The sequence below is a fragment of the Gopherus evgoodei genome, chromosome 7 (genome assembly GCF_007399415.2).
Source record: "Gopherus evgoodei ecotype Sinaloan lineage chromosome 7, rGopEvg1_v1.p, whole genome shotgun sequence".
Lineage (NCBI taxonomy): Eukaryota > Metazoa > Chordata > Testudines > Testudinidae > Gopherus > Gopherus evgoodei.
The window spans coordinates 4,482,605-4,502,851 of record NC_044328.1 but is presented as its reverse complement, the minus strand read 5'-3'; the positions used below and the strand labels follow the sequence as shown (position 1 = coordinate 4,502,851).

Below are 20,247 nucleotides of genomic sequence, written 5' to 3'. Positions count from 1 at the left end.
CGCTTTATCCAACACCAACATATTTCGCAAAAAAAAACCCTGGCATTGGACTTCACTGGGTTGCTGTTTGGAGGAGGGGGGCTTGTGTGCCAAAGATGCACTTTAAAAAAAAAATGCTTGATGTTTTTATTGAAAATATCAAAAAGATTAACACTTTCACCAACAGTTTGGATAACGTTTGATCAAAATGATTAAAAAGCAAAGTTTTGTGTGTGTGTAAAACCAGAAAACGGTTGGGTTTCGAACACTTTGAAATGAAACCAAGTTTGACATTTTTGGCAAAACTGCTGGATTTTACCTCTTCCTACAACGCTACCCCAGACAAACAAGACAGATCAGCAGTCGGAGATTTCTAAAACACTGAGAGTAGGTTCCCGCTATGCTCAGGATAGCTAACAGATGAGCTAGCCCTTGGAAAAAAAAGTGATAGTCAGTCATACCGGGTTTTTTAATTTTTTTGTTTTTTTACACTGATCCTTGATATTTTTAAAGCAAACTAGGAAATACTTTCACATCTCATTTGCCTAATGGATTGGATGTGAAAAATATTTCTGTGGCAAGTGAACACCCCAGGAGTTGTCTGAACTGTCACAATGTTATATATTGTCCCCTGCCCATCCCCAATTCTCTGCATTTCCCCTCTCCTGTTTCTATTTACAGTTGGCCTTGATGTAATTTACGACAGGTCTGCGTGCGACCTTGCATGTGTCTGGTATAGCGAACCACAGTTACCCTACATGCAGAAGCCTTGCTGTGACAGCTACATGATGAATGTAGTGCTCTAAAAGGACTTGAATGTATTGGAGGGGAAAAATAAAAATCAACCCAACAACCCATCGGCTGAAGGAGAAATAATAGCACGTTTTCCATTGCTGTTTAGCCAACACGTGTCTCTTGTTTACACCAGGCCTCTATCCTTGACTAAAACCTTGAGCAGAATGTGGGAGTCTTTTGGGACTGGCGTGCTAGAGATCTCACTCTCCCGGCTACATCCCCAACGCCGCTAAGCAGACACCCTGCTAGCGCAGCTCATCTACGGCTTGCAGCTACCCAGACAGAATGTTTGTCTGTAACAAGCGTCCAGGCTGCTTTCAAATAGGTCCCAGCAGCTTTGCCCACTGAGCTGCTGCGCTGCTACGCCAACCAAGTAATTGCAATTAAGGTTTTAGGGTTTTTTTGGTATGTGGAATTGGGCTCATGTTGGAGGCTTTTGATTGGCTCCCAGCTAAATCGCAGTTTAGGGCTCAGTTGGCTGCACTTAAGGTTGTTATGGTTTTTTTTTTTAATTGCAATCTGTTTGCTTATTTCCCTTTCCAGTGCTGGTAGGAAACTCAACTCTGGTAAAATCTGCAGTCAGTGTGCACTATGGTGACCAGACAGCAAGTGTGAAAAATCAGGACAGGGGGTAGGGGGGTAATAGGAACCTAAATAAGAAAAAGACCCAAAAATCGGGACTGTCCCTATAAAATCAGGACATCTGGTCACCCTAGTGTGTACTGAAGCTGGAGTGTGGCTTTAAAGGGTGTCTGTGCTCAGAACGTGTGTTTGTGTGCGTGCACGCGCTCAGAACAGTGTAAGTGTGTGTGTGTGTGTGTGTGCGCGCTCAGAACAGTGTGTGTGGGTGTGCGCGCGCTCAGAACAATGTAAGAGTGTGTGTGTGTGCTCAGAACTGTGTGTGCGCATACTCAGAACAGTGTACGTGTGTGTGTGTGCGCGCGTGCTCAGAACAGTGAAAGTGTGTGTGTGTGCGTGCGCTCAGAACAGTACGTGTGTGGGTGTGCGCACGCTCAGAACAGTGTAAGAGTGTGTGTGTGCTCAGAACTGTGTGCGCGCATACTCAAAACAGTGTAAGTGTGTGTGTGCATGCTCAGAACAGTGTAAGTGTTAAGTGTGTGTGTGCGTGTGCTCAGAACAGTGTAAATGTGTGTGTGCTCAGAACACTGTGTGTGTGCGTGCACTGAGAACAGTGTGTGTGTGTGTGCACGCTCAGAACTCTGTGTGTGTGTGTGTGTGTGCGCACATACTCACACATGCATATTTCACATTTAGCGTGGTGGTAAAGATGTCTGTCCCTGATCACCATAATGAAAGGAAATCTGAACTGACAGAGGACGCGCCGGTACTAGATTTTCTCTTCGTAAAGCACCATGACAGTCAGACACTACAGCCATGCACAGAGTATAAAAGGATAGCAAGATATGGCTCTGTATAAATACTCCGAAAAGAAAGGAAAACTGTCAAGTAACTTAGGGTCAAAATCTGATGTATATTAGAAGCTGTCAGGGAACAAACTACAACTAACTCATCCAGGGGAGAGATTTTTAAAGAGATGTTACCCTATGGGCTGACCTTACCATATTTTTTGCTGTGCTACTGCCAGCCAGCAGAGAGAGCACAACCTGAGCCCTCCTACAACTGAATGGAAATTGACGGCCTTCAATGGTGCTCTTGTCGACAGAGAAAAGCCGTTTTGGATGTGCTCCAGAGGAGCATTCTTAACCAGAGGGCGGAAGAATGGTGCTTTCAGAGTCCAGCCGCTGGCCTGCTCACTAACACAGCTCACAAAGAATATGGCACCCCAATTTGTCTCTCCCTGTGCTGGCTCCCCAGTGAACAGAGGCCTGCCCAAGATGGCAGTCCTTTGGTTTTGGCCCCAACTATCTGAGAAATCACCTCCGCGGCGAAGAGATCACATGATAGCTTCGCTCTGCTGGAGCAATCAAGCCGTTGGTAAATATGGAAGGACTTATGTTGGCAAATACGGGCCGACCGTCCGTCTTGTGTTCACAACTATGTGCAAACCCATTTCTTAGACTCATCTATCTTCAGGTTTTCTACCACTGTGCATCACCACAGCAACTGGGTGCCTTCCATGTAAAATTAAAAGCAAAGTCCCGAGTGGATTTTCATGGGATCTCTGGTACATCTCCCTTTTGGGGGGTCAAAACTCTGCTTGGGGTACAGGTTTTTGGAGGGAGAAGGGTGATAGAGGCTGGGAATAGAAGGGGGCACAAGAGCTTTCCTGCAAGAACCGCAATGCATCAGCATTCTCATACCTTAATAACTTTAAGCTTATTCTAGGCTGACCAGACAGCAAGTGTGAAAAATCAGGACAGGGGTTGGGGGGTAAGAGGACCCTATATAAGAAAAAGCCCCAAATATTGGGACTGTCCCTATAAAATCAGGACATCTTGTCACCCTAGCTTATTCCTTCCAACAGGACTGGAAGGCAGAGATTTGTACGTTTCCTTCAGTACCATGGTGATGAGCCACCTTATGAAAACCTAGACAGATTTCAGGCTTCTGACAGTCTCCCAAACAAGAGCGTTATACAAACAATCCTGGAACACATGAATGCTCCTTTAACGGTAGCTATTTGTAGCCCCAGGCTCTGCCCCATTGGCCCTCGTTTACAAATGCTTGGGGATCCTTTCACGCTTAAGTCGCGAAACATTATTGGGGAATATATTTGGGAAGAACAGGCTACACAGGTGTCAAAAGTTCTACTTCTTGTTCCCTGGCAAAGCCTTGTGCGCATGCCAACATTTCAGGAGAAAAACCACGTATGCCTTTGTCTGCTCCACTGAAATCCTCTGGGCTGCAGGAACAGAGGCTTTAGAAGGAGAGAGATTTTGCTGTAAGATCAGGCGCGTGATGGTTGAGTGAGCATAGCCATGTCCCCCTCTCGTGGCCAGCTAAGGGCCTGCTACTTCATTGACGAGTTACTTGTTTAGCTCGAATGGCTGGACCAGCTCCCATTGTGGGAAAACTCCTGCTGGCTTTAATGAGAGTTGGCTCACATGGTCAGCCCTGAAGGCCCAGGTCTCTGCTGACGAGCCATTGTGAGCCATCCCGGAGACAAGCAATGAGAGGAGAAGCAACGCCCCCCCCACCCCCCATCACCACCCAGAGGCAGCAGCTCTCCTCTCCTCCCGTGACTGCCCCATACATCATGTATTTAGGCTACAAAGACGACACAAGTGGGGGAGATGGCAGCTAAGTAACAGTGCTGCCGTGAAAACCTGTCCCTCCCTTCAACAGGTGCTGCCCCAAGAGCGTTTCAGCTCTGTCTCTACAATGGGGCTGTACAAAGCAGGGCTTCTCCTGGCTAATGCGCTAGTCCAAGGCAGCTGTCTCCCTCCCAGCTCCCTCCTAACCCCCCAGATTTTATGTTATATTCTCAAGCACCTCCCCCCAGCACCTGTGAGGCCAGAGACAGCTCAGTGATATCCTAGGGCTCGAAGACTGAGGGGATTAGGCCGATCTGAGGGTGGGGAGTGGGGCAGGAGGATGAGGACTAGAGGGCCCCACAGGGCTTCTGCTGTTCATTTCATTCACTTTAAAGTAAATTTACTGCTGACAGGCGAGTGCCTGGCTTGCAGCCCCGAACCCACAGTCCGCACCTGGGAGCACTGGGCCAAAGGCCCCGAGCCCGCAGCCCAGGGCCAGCATGAAGACAGCCCCTCCTCATGGCAGACACATTGGGTTCAGTCCCTAGTGTCTGCCAAGGTAGCAGCTATTGCACCTACAGAAGGAGAGACGCTGGCCCCGCTTGGCTGAGTCTCTTCCTCCAGCACCTTCCCCAGCGGCTGGAGCAGGGAGCTCCAGAAAGGCTGTTTCTTCAGGCTGAGAACTGCAAGCTGAACACTGCTGCTGGCATCTGCTTTGCCCTCCCCGTCCCTGACCACTGCCCATGCCCACCCCTCTGTGTGCTCTCCCTGCTGCTGCCCTGCCCTGGCCCGGCCACCCATTCGTCTGCTTGTAAGACGGCCAGTCCTGGTGCTCAGGGTTTGTCCCCTGACCGGTCCAGATATAAAACTGGTTGTGGGTTCGTACCGAGCATGGGACGGAAGCCGCGGCTATTCCAAAGAGGATGCCGCTCCATGCGTGCTGGCACACCCTTGCGCCGTGTGGGTGGGGTCACACCAGCAGAGGGGCGGGGTCACACCATTCTCGGCAGTAGCGGAACGTCCAGTGTTCTGGGGATGCGTCTGTCGCCACCCTTCTGATCACAGCGCTGGGCCCCACCTCATGCCCCCTGGCATCTCATCATGCCCCGCCCAATAATCTAGTCCACCCACCTGTATATCGCAGGCCACCAGCACCGCCCAGCCCCTGCACACTAGACCCAGCAACCAAAAGCAGACTAAGTACTGCAGCCCTAAGCTATGACGTGCCACAGGCAGAGAATAGGAGGGCCTGAGGGGCACCAGAGTCTGAGATCCCCACAATGGCAGGGAAACAATTATGTGAGATACACCTAGATAATCCTGCAAGTGATCTGCACCCACACGCTGCAGAGGAAGGCAACCCCTGTCCCCCTTCCCCCAGCCCTGTGATCCCCGCAAGTCTGACCCAGGGGGAAACTCACACATGGAGTTGTGTTCGACCCTGAGCATGTGAGCAAGAACCAGCCAGCTCTAAGCACCTGAAAGAGGGAATGCTCATGCCACCTCAGGTCCCTGGCCCCCCACCTGGTTCCATCTCCAGCCACAGCCATCCCTGATGCTTCAGAGGAATGAGACCAAAAACCAACCCAGAATACATTAGAGGAGATTTCTTCCTGACCCCTGCAGCCATTGGCTGAAACCCTGAAGCATGAGTGTTAGGAATAGAAGACGTACACCAAAGGTGAGTCCCAGGACTGCTGAGCCATGCCCCCCAATTCCCCTGCACAAGCAACCCTGTCATACAATCACACTCATGGATTTGTCCTGCTCTCAACACTAAATACGTTGTTTGCCCCCACGACTGCTGTTGGGATGCTGTGCAAGAACCTCTGATTCCCCATGTGAATTTGCTCCCGGACCAGCGTTGTCCTTCAACAGCTCTCCCGATCTCAGGGCAACCACCTGAAAATTGATGACCCAGTGACCTGGTCTCTTGTTCCACGTGGAATTTCCACTTGCTCACTCCCTCCCTTGCTGGCTTGTGAGCTTCCATGAATGATGCGGGCGCCTTCCTATGGGGAGCGAAGCCAGCGTTGCTAGAGGAAGCAAAGTAGAGCAGATTCTTAGCTCTGAAACAAGGACCCCCTACCCCCAGGCAGGTGCCCAGGGATCACTTTGGATCCTCCGGGAGGGGGCTGCAGGGAATCTGATTTTGCTTGTTGGTTAAACACCATCTCTGCCAGGCACCTGATTTATTGCTCAGCCCTGGGTGCTTGGTGCACTGTCCATCACTCTTTCACTCTGTACACCTTCAGCACCCCTGTGAGGCAAGTCTTGGACCCAATCCCGGCCACGTGTGTCACTGCTGCCTGCCACAGGCACCCAGACCCTCCCACTCCAGAATGCTCTTGAGCTAAGGGGGAGTCTCCACTAGCTGTTAGCAGTAGAGGGGCTAGGACACACAGCCAAACAGCTCCAACTACGCCTAGGAGAGGGCCAAGTCATTCAAGGTCCAGGTCCTGCCTCTCTTCGCTCATCTCAAGCAGCACTGCGCTTGGCGAGGAACCCCACCAATAGCGGCACCTTACTGCGTGCGCTATTTTCCATAGAGGTAAAGCTGCTCAGCAGCAGGCAGGACCAGAACCCATGTCTCCCGCAGCCCAGCTTGGTGCTTTAACCCCTAGGCCACACCCTCTTTCCCACACACCAGTCCCCTTCCGCGCTGGCTTTTCAGGATGAGCTTAGTCTTTGTCTACGGTGCCAGAAGAGACCCACCCCGGCCGGAGCAGCCACCTGCTGGTTCCTAAGTTGCGCCAGCTAACGGACTCTCAGCAGGGGCAGGGCCAGGGTCGATCTTCAGCTTCGGAGCCAGCACCGGGCTGAAGCAGCCTCGGAGCCCAGTGAAAGCTGCTGACTCAGGAGCAATCAGCGACGCACAGCTGTCCACGGGGCGGCTGCTCTCCATACTTCTGCCTATGAACGTCAGGATAAACTCCCTTTCCCCAGCAGGCCCCCTCCCGCTCACTCCTAAACAGTTGGCCCTAATGAACATACGGCCCAACAGCTGTACGCGGCTATGCATATGCATGGTGCTCTCTCTATTTATACCCTTCTCCATCCATACTGGAGATCACAGCTGTCGCTTTTCTTCCTGCCGACGCTCACGCTCTGTGGAGTCTGACTTGACCTATTTTGCAGGCAGAAGTTTTTGTGTGATGATGATTTACCCAGTTGGGGCTTTTGATTCCGGCTGAAACATCTTGATTGAAGGCAAACAATGGCAGCTTCTCCAGCGAGCGGCGCCGTGCTCTGCTGGCACCGCACGCCTGGGCCCCCGGGCTCTGCCGCTGGAGCAAATGAGGGCGGGCAGTGCCCTGGGGAGATGCACCTTACCACCAGCTGCTGAGGGGGTTGCAATCCACTGAGAAATGCAGGCAGCCTGGCACCTGCCTGCTTGTTGCAAGGAGCTAGACTCTGTGCAAAGAACACGCTAGAGGCTTTGCAATTATCATGGTCTGTAGCCTCACCCGTCCTAACCAGTGTCTTTCATTTTCCCCTTCCAGATATGGCCCAAGCTCTGTATATCGTTAGTCTGTTATTGAAGGGCGGCCCCGGCTAAGGCCCAGGCTGGGCACAGTGCTGGCCTGTTATTGGAGGGCGGCCCCGGGTTAGACCCATTTTACAGCCTGGGACGGTGAGACACAACTTCCCAAGGTCAGACACGGAACCCAGGTCACCTGACGCCAGTCTGGACATTAACCGCACACCCTGCCTTTCTCTCCTTGGGAGAAGGGCTTTGGGGCCTCATCCAAATCCCAATGGATCAGCCCCCTGGAGTGCTGGCTTTGAATGTGTAACACAAAGGTCTACAGGCATCCAGAGCCCCTTGCTGGTCCCTGGGACACCCATGAGAAAGGCCCGGCTGGCGTCTGTCAGAGGCCTAAGGTGCAGGGCTGGGTGGAACAGTTTCCCACTGCAGAGGTCAGTTGTGAGCACAGAAGCAGCAAATCGGGGAGGCCCCGATGCTCAGAGCTACCTGGGAAGGGACCCCTCCAATGGCTGTCGTCTCCCAAGCAGCCACCGTGACAGTCCCGGCTCGAGGGGCTGTCCCTTGCTGGCTTCTCCTCCAGCAAACCCCCTTTAAATCTAGTCACAGCAAAACGGCTCTAATATTGCCACAGCGTCAGTATCTGCCGAACGCGTCGTGCCATAGCCTCAGGAGCCATGGAATGAGTCCCCTCCGCATGGCCCGGGCTCAGCGAGACGGTCTGCCAGGCTCCCCGCCCTGCCCCCACTACTTCCAAAGCGAAAGGGAGTGTAAATCTCCTAGTCCCCACTGGGTGATTGCACTAACTGTCGCAGAGCTGGCTGAGTTGCTGCTCAGCTGAGACCCAAGACTCCCCAAGTACACAAGAGGGGGTGTGTACATGGACACTGTGCGGGTGTGTGCAGACACTGTGCGGGGGAGGCTGAGATGGCAGGCAGGATCGGAAGGCATTGGCAGAGGGCATTGGCAGCACATGGCATTTAGCAGTGGAGGAATGGGGGGGCCCTGAGGAACCCCCCCCCACCATGCTGCAAAGGAGCGAGACAGAGGCCTCTCTGTGCTGGGTTTCTCCATCTCTCTGGGGGACTCCCCTGGTGTGTCTGTCCTCACCCCCCACACGCCGGGTGCAGCAGGTCCCAGTGTTACTTGGCCCAGGTGGGCTTGGACAGCCAGGAGAACATAAAAATGGGCCAGACCGGGCCAGACCAAAGGTCCATAGCCCAGTATCCTGTCTTCCAACAGTGCCCAGTGCCAGGTGCCCCAGAGGGAATGAACAGAACAGGGAATCATCAAGTGATCCATCCCCTGTCACCCATTCCCAGCTTCTGGCAAACAGAGGCTAGGGACACCATCCCTGCCCAGCCTGGCTAACAGCCATTGATGGGCCTGTCCTCCACGAACTTATCTAGTTCTTTTTTGAACCCTGTTGTGGTCTTGGCCTTCACAACATCCTCTGGCAAGGAGTTCCACAGGTTGACTGTGCGTTGTGTGAAGAAATACTGCCTTTGGTTTATTTCAGACCTGTTGCCTATTCATTTCAGCTCCCCCTCACCCCTAGCAATGCTCCACCTTATGAAAGGGGCCAGGCTGGGCGCCACACAAAGGGGGAATTAAACCCATTGGCGCCTTCATTCCTCTCCTCTAGCTCTGCAGCAAGGCACTGGCAGCATCCGGAACTGAGCCCAGGTCGAATGGCCCAGGAGCCCCCTTTGCTCTGACCACTAGACCACACTGCCTGCCCAAGGGAGCGAGGGGGAGGGGACCCCATGCCTTAGGCTCCACTCAAAGTACCCCAGCCTCTAAGTCTCCTCGCTGGAGGGGCAGGTCACCATGGGCTGTATAGGGCTGAGGCAGGCAGTGCGAGGACCTGGGATTTGTTGTTTTGTCCTGCCTTTCCTTGACTGGTGTTTTTAGCCCCACCGAGTCCCTGGAGCAGCGGTAAAAGCACCTAATGCCCCATGGCAGCACACAGCCACTGGACAGCTGCTTAGGTGGCAGGGAGCAAACCCCTACATCCTTGGACAGAAAGCCTCAGGCCAGCCTCAGACAAAACCAATCGCTGTTGGTTTTGTTTGAAGTGTGTCCTTCATCTCTGTTTCTAAGGCAACCAGGCCAATTCACCTCCTGGCCCAGATGGAGCAAAGGAAGCAGCCCCGGGGAGGAGCGATGCAAAAAAAGGGAATGAAAAAGAAAAAGAAAGAGGATGGAGATGAGAGTGGGGGAATCAGCATCTGGATTCTCTGTGCACCTTCCTTGTTCTGGAGCCACCGGCTCGGGGGCCCGCTGGAGAGGATGGTCTCTCGTTGGGGGACCTGTCTCCCAGCAGCTCCAGTGCTAAAGGATTCCATTGAGTTTGTGCCTCGAGATTTATTTTTTAAATTGCATTCATGCTTCAAAATCTTGGTGTGCTCGCACCTTGGCCCCCCCCAGCTTTCCCTGGGCTCAGATCTTCTTAGGGAGTTGACTGGCCTCCTCTCCCACTCCCTAAAATATCCCTCTGCATCATGTTCTACATCAAACAAAGGAAGCTTTTGTTCGACTGAGCTCCATTTGTTAGGGGGGTTGCTCTAAAGAAAGGAGGTGCTGGCCCTTTAAATGAGTGTCTTTCACCAGAGCCTTGACAGTCAAGTCCTCCACCACTTGTCCGTGTGGATAATCTGGAAACTGAGGCTGGAATGTGCTGAGCGAGATCCGATCGGACAGAGGGAACTGGATCAAAGGCAGGGGCACGGCAGAAGGGCTCTGGCAAGGGAACAATGGCACAGTGAGCAGCACTTTCTGGCGTGAGCCACCACAGCAGCAGAGCCTTTGAACGTGAGCTCAGAGCTCAAACGTAAATCGCCCTGACCCAACAGAGTTCAGCCTCTGGAAAATGGCACTTCCAAGTGCTGCAACCCAGGGACAAGGGAGCCCGGGGATTGGGTGTGATTGTGCTCCCGGACCATCCCGAATGTGTGCCAAACCCAACATCCACAAAGCCAAGGAGCGGAGCTAGGCATACAAATTCTTCAATCCCACTTTCCCCACCAAGAGTTTCAATGACTCCACATAATGTTCCCCTCTGCACCTGACCTTCCGCAATTTCAGTATTTCAATCAATTTGCAAACATATAGACGATAATAAGGTGATAAGTAACAGTCAGCATGGATCTGTCAAAAACAAATCGGGTCAAACCAACCTGATCACTTTCTGTGACAGAGTAACAAGTCTTGAGGATAGGAGGGAAGTGCTAGACATGGTATATCTTGACTTTAGTAAACCTTCTAATACTGTCTCCCATGACCGTCTCATAAACAAACTAGGGAAATACAACCTAGATGGAGCTACTATAAGGTGGGTGCAAAACTGGTTCCCAGGGAGTATTTATCAGTGCTGGAAGAGCATAATGAGTGGCATCCTGCAGGGATCAGTTCTGGGTCTGGTTCTGTTCAATATCTTTATCAATGATTTAGATAATGGCATGCAGAGTACATTTAAAGTTTGCGGACGATACCAAGCTGGGAGGGGTTGCAAGTGCTTCGGAGGATAGGATTAAAATTCAAAATGATCTGGACAAACTGTAGAAATGGTCTAAAGTAAATAGGATGAAATTCAATCAGGACAAATGCAAAGTACCCCACTTAGGAAGGAACAATCCTTGCACACATACAGAATGGGAAACGATGGCCTAGGAAGCAGTACTGCGGAAAGGGATCTGGGGGTCATAGTGGATCACAAGCTAAATATGAGTCAACAGTGTAACACTGTTGCAAAAAAAAAGTGAACAGCGCTCTGGGATGTATTAGCAGGAGTGTTGTTAAGCAAGATGCGAGAAGTAGTTGTTCCGCTCTACTCCACACTGATTAGGCCTCAACTGGAGTGTTGTGTCCAGTTCTGGGCGCCACATGTCAGGAAGGATGTGGACAAATTGGAGAGAGTCCTGAGAAGAGCAACAAAGATGATGAAAGGTCTAGAAAACATGAGCTCTGAGGGAAGATGAAAGAATTGGGTTTGTTTAGTCTGGAGAAAAGAAGACCGAGATGGGACACAATAACAGTTTTCAAGTATGTAAAAGGTTGTTACAAGGAGGAGGAAGAAAAATTGTTCTTCTTAACCTCTGAGGATGGGACAAGAAGCAATGGGCTTAAATTCCAGCAAGAGAGATTTAGGGTGGACATTAGGAAACACCTACTAACTGTCAGGATGGTTAAGTACTGGAATAAATTGCCTAGAGAGGTTGTGGAATCTCCATCATTGGAAATTTTTAAGAGCAGGTTGGACAAACACCTGCCAGGGATGGTCTAGATAATACTTAGACCTGCCAAGAGTGCAGGGGACTGGACTAGATGACCTCACGAGGTCCCTTCCAGTCCTATGATTTTATGATTCTATGTATCAGAGGGGTAGCCATGTTAGTCTGGATCTGTAAAAGCAGCAAAGAATCCTGTGGCACCTTATAGACTAACAGACGTTTTGGAGCATGAGCTTTCGTAGGTGAATACCCACTTCGTCAGATGCATGTAGTGGGAATTTCCAGGGGCAGGTATATATATGCAGGAAAGCTAGAGATAATGAGGTTAGTTCAATCAGGGAGGATGAGGCCCAGTTCTAGCAGTTGAGGTGTGAAAACCAAGGGAGGAGAAACTGGTTCTGTAATTGGCAAGCCATTCACAGTCTTTGTTTAATCCTGAGCTGATGGTGTCAAATTTGCAGATGAACTGAAGCTCAGCAGTTTCTCTTTGAAGTCTGGTCCTGAAGTTTTTTTGCTGCAGGATGGCCATCTTAAGGTCTGCTATAGTGTGGCCAGGGAGGTTGAAGTGTTCTCCTACACGTTTTTGTATATTGTATATTGTATATTCAGTTCCTAATATCTGATTTGTATCCATCTATCCTTTTCCGTAGAGACTGTCCAGTTTGGCCGATGTACATAGCAGAGGGGCATTGCTGGCATATGATGGCGTATATTACATTGGTGGACGTGCAGGTGAATGAACCTGTGATGGTGTGGCTAATCTGGTTAGATCCTGTGATGGTGTCACTGGTGTAGATATGTGGGCAGAGTTGGCATCAAGGTTTGTTGCGTGTGTTCTGCACGACTTAGGTTATGAGGCAAGCGATGTTGTTTTTCCACAATTTCTGCCTCTGCATGTTGGCGAAAGCATTCAATGTATAGGTCCAGACTGTCATTTCGACCCTCAGGAGGAGTCCATGTGGAGTTCTTCTTCTTGTGCTGTTGGTGGGAGGGTACCTGTGTATCAGTGCGCTGTTCAGTGTTGTCCTGAAAGTATTCTTTGAGTCGGAGACAGCGAAAGTAGGCTTCCAGATCGCCGCAGAACTGTATCATGTTGGTGGGCGTGGCAGGGCTGCTGAGCTCTATGCCTTTATCCTCACACACAACTATTTCAAATTTGATGACAATATATATCTCCAGATCAGTGGCACCGCTATGGGCACCCGCATGGCCCCACAATATGCCAATATTTTTATGGCCGACCTGGAACAACACTTCCTCAGCTCTCGTCCACTCACGCCCCTTCTCTACCTACGCTACATTGATGACATCATCTTCTGGACCCATGGGAAGGAGACTCTGGAAAAATTTCACCACGATTTCAACAGCTTCCACCCCACCATCAACCTCAGCCTGGACCAATCTACACGGGAGGTCCACTTCCTAGACACCATGTATCATAAACAGATAGCTAAGGGTTAATGTTCTTACACCTGGAAAGAAGTTCTGAAACACCTGACCAGAGGACCAGTCAGGAAACCAGACTTTTTTCAGATCTGGGTGGAGGGAAGTTTTGGGTGTGAGTCCTTTGTCTTGAATCTCTCTCTCTCGGCTATGGGAGGATTTCTGTTTCCTGCTTTCTAATCTTCTCTTTCCAAGTTGTGAGTACAAATATAGTAAGACAGTAAGGTTTCTATTGTTTTCTTTGTATTTACATGGATATAGTTGCTGGAGTGCTTTGAATTGTATTCTTTTTGAATAAGGCTGTTTATTCATATTTCTTTTAAGCAATTTACCCTGTATTTGTCACCTTAATACAGAGAGACCATTTGTATGTATTTTTCTTTCTTTTTTATATAAAGCTTTCTTTTAAGACCTGTTGGAGTTTTTTTTTAGTGAGGAACTCCAGGGAATTGAGTCTGCAGCTCACCAGGGAATTGGTGGGAGGAAGAAGTCAGGGGGAAAATCTGTGTGTGTTAGATTTACTAGCCTGCCTTTGCATTCCCTCTGGGTGAAGAGGGAAGTACTTCTGTTTTCCAGGACTGGAAATAGAGAGGGTGGACTCCCTCTGTTTAGATTCACAGAGTTTGCTTCTGTGTATCTCTCCAGGAACACTTGGAGGGGGGAAGGGAAAAGGTTTATTTCCCTTTGTTGTGAGACTCAAGGGATTTGGGTCTTGGGGTCCCCAGGGAAGGTTTTTGTGGGGACCAGAGTGCCCCAAAACACTCTAATTTTTTGGGTGGTGGCAGCAGTACCAGGGCCAAGCTGGTAACTAAGCTTGGAGGTTTTCATGCTAACCCCCATATTTTGGACTGGTGCAAATAAGTGGTGGTCACATTACCACCACCCTATACCGAAAACCTACCGACCGCTATGCCTACCTTCATGCCTCCAGCTTTCATCCTGGGCACATCACACGATCCATTGTCTACAGCCAAGCTCTGAGGTACAACCGCATCTGCTCTAACCCCTCAGACAGAGACCAACACCTACAAAATCTCCACCAAGCATTCTCAAAACTACAATACCCGCACGAGGAAATAAGGAAACAGATCAACAGAGCCAGACATGTACCCAGAAGCCTCCTACTGGAAGACAAACCCAAGAAAGAAACCAACAGGACTCCACTGGCCATCACATACAATCCCTAGCTAAAACCCCTCCAACGCATCATCAGGAATCTACAACCCATCCTGGACAACAATCCCACACTTTCACAGGCCTTGGGTGGCAGGCCAGTCCTCGCCCACAGACAACCTGAAACATATTCTCACCAGTAACTGCACACTGCACCATAGTAACTCTAGCTCAGGAACCAATCCATGCAACAAACCTCGATGCCAACTCTGCCCATATCTACACCAGCGACACCATCACAGGGCCTAACCAGATCAGCCACACCATCACATCAGCCAAACTGGACAGTCTCTACGGAAACGGACAAATGGACACAAATCAGATATTAGGAATGGCAATATACAAAAACCTGTAGGAGAACACTTAATAGCAGACCTTAATGTGGCCATCCTGCAGCAAAAAAACATCAGGACCAGATTTCAAAGAGAAACTGCTGAGCTTCAGTTCATCTGCAAATTTGACACCATCAGCTCAGGATTAAACAAAGACTGTGAATGGCTTGCCAACTACAGAACCAGTTTCTCCTCCCTTGGTTTTCATACCTCAACTGTTAGAACAGGGCCTCATCCTCCCTGATTGAACTAACCTCATTATCTCTAGCTTGCTTGCATATATATACCTGCCCCTGGAAATTTCCACTATATGCCTCTGATGAAGTGGGTATTCACCCATGAAAGCTCATGCTTCAAAACGTCTGTTAGTCTATAAGGTGCCACAGGATTCTCTGCTGCTATGATTCTATGATTCACTAATGGCCAGTTGCAATGCTGCAGTGCACAGACAGGTGATGCCAGCTGCTCATGGAAGAGCAATGGGGCACTGGGAAGCTGGGGTGTGATGAGTCCAGAACGATCAACAGTCTGTGTTAGAGTGAAAGACCACAGACCCCATAAGGGTGAGAGCTCCATTTAAAGGACTATACAGAAATTACCATATACAACCACAGCTATAGTGGACAGACTTATGAACAATACAGGATACCCTAAACCCAATGCCAACAGATTGTGCTCTTCAGAGACACCCACCACCTACATATACATGGATGCCACCTCTATTATAGACAGCGCTGGTAGCACCTTTTATTAAGGTTGCCTGACACTTTCCATTATAAGTCCCTGCTTTCAGTTGCTTATAACTTTCCCAAAGTTGAACCATTTGGGCTGAAATTTTCCATGTTAAATGTCTGCCCCACACTGAATATGTGTTTAAGTTCAGCCAAAATGGTTCTGCCATTACTGAGAACCAGGCTAGGGGAAAATTCAGTGTTTCGCCCATGTTAATATAATTCTTGAGACCTTTTCTTTACAAAGCTCTAGTGCCCCATGCTTGGGAGCTGCAGGGACTTGACATTTGGAAGGGGTGGCCTTTGGGTCAGGGATGTGCCTTTTGCCATTCCCACAAACATCTGCCCAAATTTAGCCAAGTTATAGTATGCTTGGAAGTATTTGATTTTATCAGTAAATGTCGGTAAACATAAATTTCACTGTACACGCACAGACCCAACTAAAGAAATCTTTTCATTGATAATAATTAAGGCTACATTTTAGTCACGGGTATTTTTAGTAAAAGTCATGGACAGGTCACTGGCAGTAAAATAAAATTCATGGCCTGTGACCTGTTCATAACCTTTACTATATACCCCTGACTAAAACTTGGGGGAACACCACGCGTGGGTGACCCTAGGGGAGCCCAGGTGCTGGGGCGGCACCCTGGGGGGAGGTGAAGCCCCAGGAAGCGCCGTGGGTGCTCGGGGTGGGGGGCTGGCGGGGCTGAGGTAGGTTCCCTACCCAGCAGCACCCTCCAGCTCCAAGCTGCACGTGCTGCCTCTGCTCCGCCCCAAGTCCCGGTTCTGCAGCTCCCATTGCCTGGGAACCATGGCCAATGAGATCTGCAGGGGCGGTGCCTGCCAGCAGAGGCAGCATGTGGAGCTAGGAGCTGAGGGAGGGGAGATCCTGTCACCTTTCTGGGGAGCTTCCCCCCAGGTAAGCACTGCCCTGTACCCCACTCCCCAGCCCTGAGCCCCCACACACCCAAACTCCTGCTACTGGGGGGGCAGGGAGGCTGAAGCCTGCTCCAGCAGTGGCTAGTGCACCTGGCCCGGGGGCTGCCCGAGCTGCTCAGGTGGATCCCGGGCCAGCCACATGGGCCGCTGCAGAAGTCACGGAAAGTCACTGAATCCTTGACTTCCATGACAAACACGGAGCCATAATAATAATAGAAATTCACTGACAGGAAAAGTAAGAAAAATGCTGTTTGAGAACTTACTAGGGCTTGATTTAAGGATATTTACTTTGCATATTTGGACATGGGACGCTGAGAATTAGTGTTTTACTGGTTCGAAAGCTTTCGCTCTTTGAATCGCAACGCTTACTGGCATTAAGTACTTACTGCCCGCCCCTCTGCAACTGTGAACATTTAGATCGATAAATATCAAAATAAAAATGCTTAAAACCCAGCTCTTTGTGCAACTGTGAAATTTAAATCAATCAAAACTGGGGGAAATGCTTAAAAATATCAGTCTTATCCACTGAAATGATCAAAATGGAGTTCTGCCGAGCCTGCTTATCAGCTGCAGAAAATGCTGCATTTTGCACGTGCTCAGTAGACCTTAGATTTTAGCAGCTCGGTTCCCTGAAGATTTTGTCCACCTGGGCACGCTCCAGCCTGCGGCTGTGTCTGCCTTTCCCTGCAGTTGCAGCTCCAGGCTGCTGCAGGCCGTGCTAGGCCAGCTATGGGTGAGCACCTAAACGGAGAGCAGGGAGCCTGCTGGGCCCAGGCTGTGAGAAGGAGGAAGCGGCCTGATGTGAATGCAAATGGAACAAGAGCGGGACCTGTGGAGGGCGGGTGGGGGGAGTCGATGGGGAGAAGATGCCTGCGGGGGACGGCAGGAAGGACTGGGAATGGAGGCTGGGAGAGGGGGTCAGATGGGGATTGGTTGGGTAAGAGACTGGGAAGGGGAACTAGGGAGGGAAATGTTGGGGGATGGACTTGGAGCCAGTAGGCAGGGGGAGACTGAGGTTAGCTGGGTGGGGCAGAAGAGGTCATGCTTAGGGGAAAGGGTCAGAAAAGTCTGTGTCCACTACAGCACACTCCACTCTAGAGCCTGGAATGGAACCCAACAACCTTGAGGCTCATCGTGTCTCTGCTGTCAGCAAATAGGCGTGAACCACCCAAGTTCCACACAGAGGATGACAACCTACTACTGCTATTGGTTACACCAATCTCTCAAGTGGCAGAAGTTTGTACAGTAGATCTAAAGGTTCCAACCCTGCTGATAATCTACATGGGTGTCAATATAGCGCCCCATGATGGAATTTCTAGTTTTTTCAGTTTGCTTTTTTTAAAAAAACCTGGGAAATTACACAGAAACCCACCCCCCACCCCGCCTTGTGCTTATCCCTCATGATCCAGTCTTTAGTTACACAATCACATACTAGTTTTCCACGGATGGCTCTGTTCCAGGGACGAGCCAGGGTTGTGAAATGGAGATGGTTGTTTGTAGGGGCCGCGCCACTGCAGATGCTGGGAGGTGTGTAGCAAACGAGGCAGGGACTTGCAGGAAGAGAGAGAGGATGGGCTCATGGTGAACGCAAGTTGAATGCTGCTCTGGAGATTTGGATCCTGTCCCTGCCTCTCCTGTAGAGTTCCTGGGTGATTCTGGGCAAGTCACTTAAACCCAACTTTTCACAGGTTGTCGCTGATGGTGCATCTCTCATGTTTGGGTGCCTGGCTTAAGATCCTGGGGTCTGATTTGCAGAAGTGCGGAGCACTCACAGCTGTGACTGAAGTTAGCGGGTCCCCGGCTTTGAACATAGGAAGTACCCTAAGAATACTCTGAAAAATCAGCTTCCAGGGCTCAGATTAGGCACCCCAAATGTGTGGGTACTTTGGACCTTAATCTTGGTGCCTCAGTTCCCACCTGTAGAATGGGGACAATAGCACAATGCTCACCTTACCAGGGGGGGTGTGTGAAAATAAATCTCTTAACGTCTATGAAGCACTCGGGTACTGTAGTGATGAGCCCCGTAGAAAAGCGCATGAGGAAACAAACCTTCAGAGCAAAGGTTGAACAGTGCGTGGTGAGGCCAGGTCCACATATTTCATGGGGAGAAGCCCAGATATTGAATAGCTGCTCATTAAGGGAGCATTGACCATCCTGGGCACTGAACGAAGCAGGGGTCCTGTGAAAAACACAGTGTGATCGTGCAATTAACGACTACGTCATAATGCACATGCACAAGGGGGCTGAATTAAGGTTACCCAGGCAGCCTTAATTCAGGCATTTCCAAGCTTTCGAGTGCTTGGCTTTGCGATCTGACTAATGTTCTTTTCACGTTGGTTTGGGTGTGTGGCAAGAATTTTAGATAATGCCCCCAGCTCTTCCCTGTATGCTGCTTTGGATCTTACAGAGACTCAAAAGAAGCCTCTTAAATCTCACATGGAAATGTCACGTATTCTCCAGGATTTGACCAAATTCTGCAGCCATCGCATGTGACCCAAGAGCATGAAACCCACCCACAGGCTCCATCACTCTCTGGCCGTGGTGGGGTCTGGCTGGCATTGAGACCGTGTAGATGCTAACCTGACAGCCTCTGGAGATTGGGCCAAATTCACAGCTGATGCATGCTCTACTCAATGCCGAGGAGATGCGGTAGTGACCCAGGGCCATTCTGTTTCACAGCCACACCTCGGAGATGTGCTTAGCCAGATCTAACTCCCTTGGGACATTTACTCAGGCCGCAGCTTGGCACAATGGGCAGCATTTGTTCTGGTGAGACTGAAATGCCAGGGGGGCTATACCACTAAGCTATATTGTCAGAGCTCGGTGGTGCTGGGGTCCCAAGAGTGGAACAGCAGGGGAGCTGCAGGGCAAGACGGAAGGGCAGTGGCAGAGCAGTGGGGGAGGCCAGGCCCAGGCTGGATTGGGGGGTGGGGCTGGGACTGAAGTGCATTGGCATTGCTGGAGGTTGTGGGGAGGGGAGCCAGTGCTGTCATAGCAGGGGGCTGCAGGTCAGGACTGAGGGGCCTTGGCAGACCTGTGAGTAGGGGAAGCTGCAGGTCAGAATTCATAGATTCCAAGGCCAGCAGGGACCACTGCGACCATCTAGCCTGACTCCCGCAGAACACGGGCCGTATAAACTCCTAGCGCAGATCTCTCTGAAAAACATCCCAGCTTGATTTTAAAGTGGCCAGTGATGGAGAATCCGCCACTACCCTTGGTACATTGCTCCAGTGGTTAATTACACTCTCTGTTAAATATTCACGCCTTATTTCCAGCCTGAGTTTGTCTAGCTTCAACATCCAGGCACTGGATCGTGTTCTACCTTTCTGTGCTAGCATGAAGAGCCTGGTATTAAATATTTGTTCCTCACGTAGGCACTTATAGACGGACCAAGTGACCCGAGTCACCCCTTAACCTGCTCTGTGTTAAGCTAAATAGATCGACCTCCTTGAGTCTGGCACTACCAGGCAGGTTTTCTGACCCCCTTCTCTGACCCCCTCCAATCCATCAAGAACGGGCACCAGAACTGGACACAGGATTCCAGCAGTGGTTGCACCAGTGCCAAATAACCTCCTGTAAAATATTCTCTCTGTTCCTACGCGGGATTGTCCATCCCAAGATTACATTAGCTCATTTGGCGACAGCATCACGCCGGGAGCTCATGTTCAGCTGATTATCCACCATGACCCCCAGGTATTTTTCAGTCACTGCTTCCCAGGACAGAGTCTCCCCATCCTATACGTATGACCGACATTCTTTGTTCCTAGCTGTGTACATTGACCTTTAGCTGGATTAAAACACACATTGTTTGCGGGATCGAGGAGCATCAGCAGAACTGGATGGGGGGAGGCCTGGAGCAGTACTGCGGGAAGCGGGTCAGGACTGAAGTGCACCATCCCAGCTGTGCAGGTAGACTGTTGTGCAGCACATCTGGAGCCAATGTGTATCAGTCACTCCCTT

General features: G+C 50.4%; 1 long non-coding RNA gene across 1 annotated transcript; it reads left to right on the top strand.

Annotated features, from left to right (window-relative positions):
* Nucleotides 1-12,177: 12,177 nt before the first annotated feature.
* Nucleotides 12,178-13,850, top strand: LOC115654969. Its single transcript, XR_004001310.1, has 3 exons — nucleotides 12,178-12,268; nucleotides 13,308-13,309; nucleotides 13,838-13,850. It is a non-coding gene; the product is annotated as an uncharacterized LOC115654969 (long non-coding RNA).
* The last annotated feature ends 6,397 nt before the right edge of the window (nucleotides 13,851-20,247 follow it).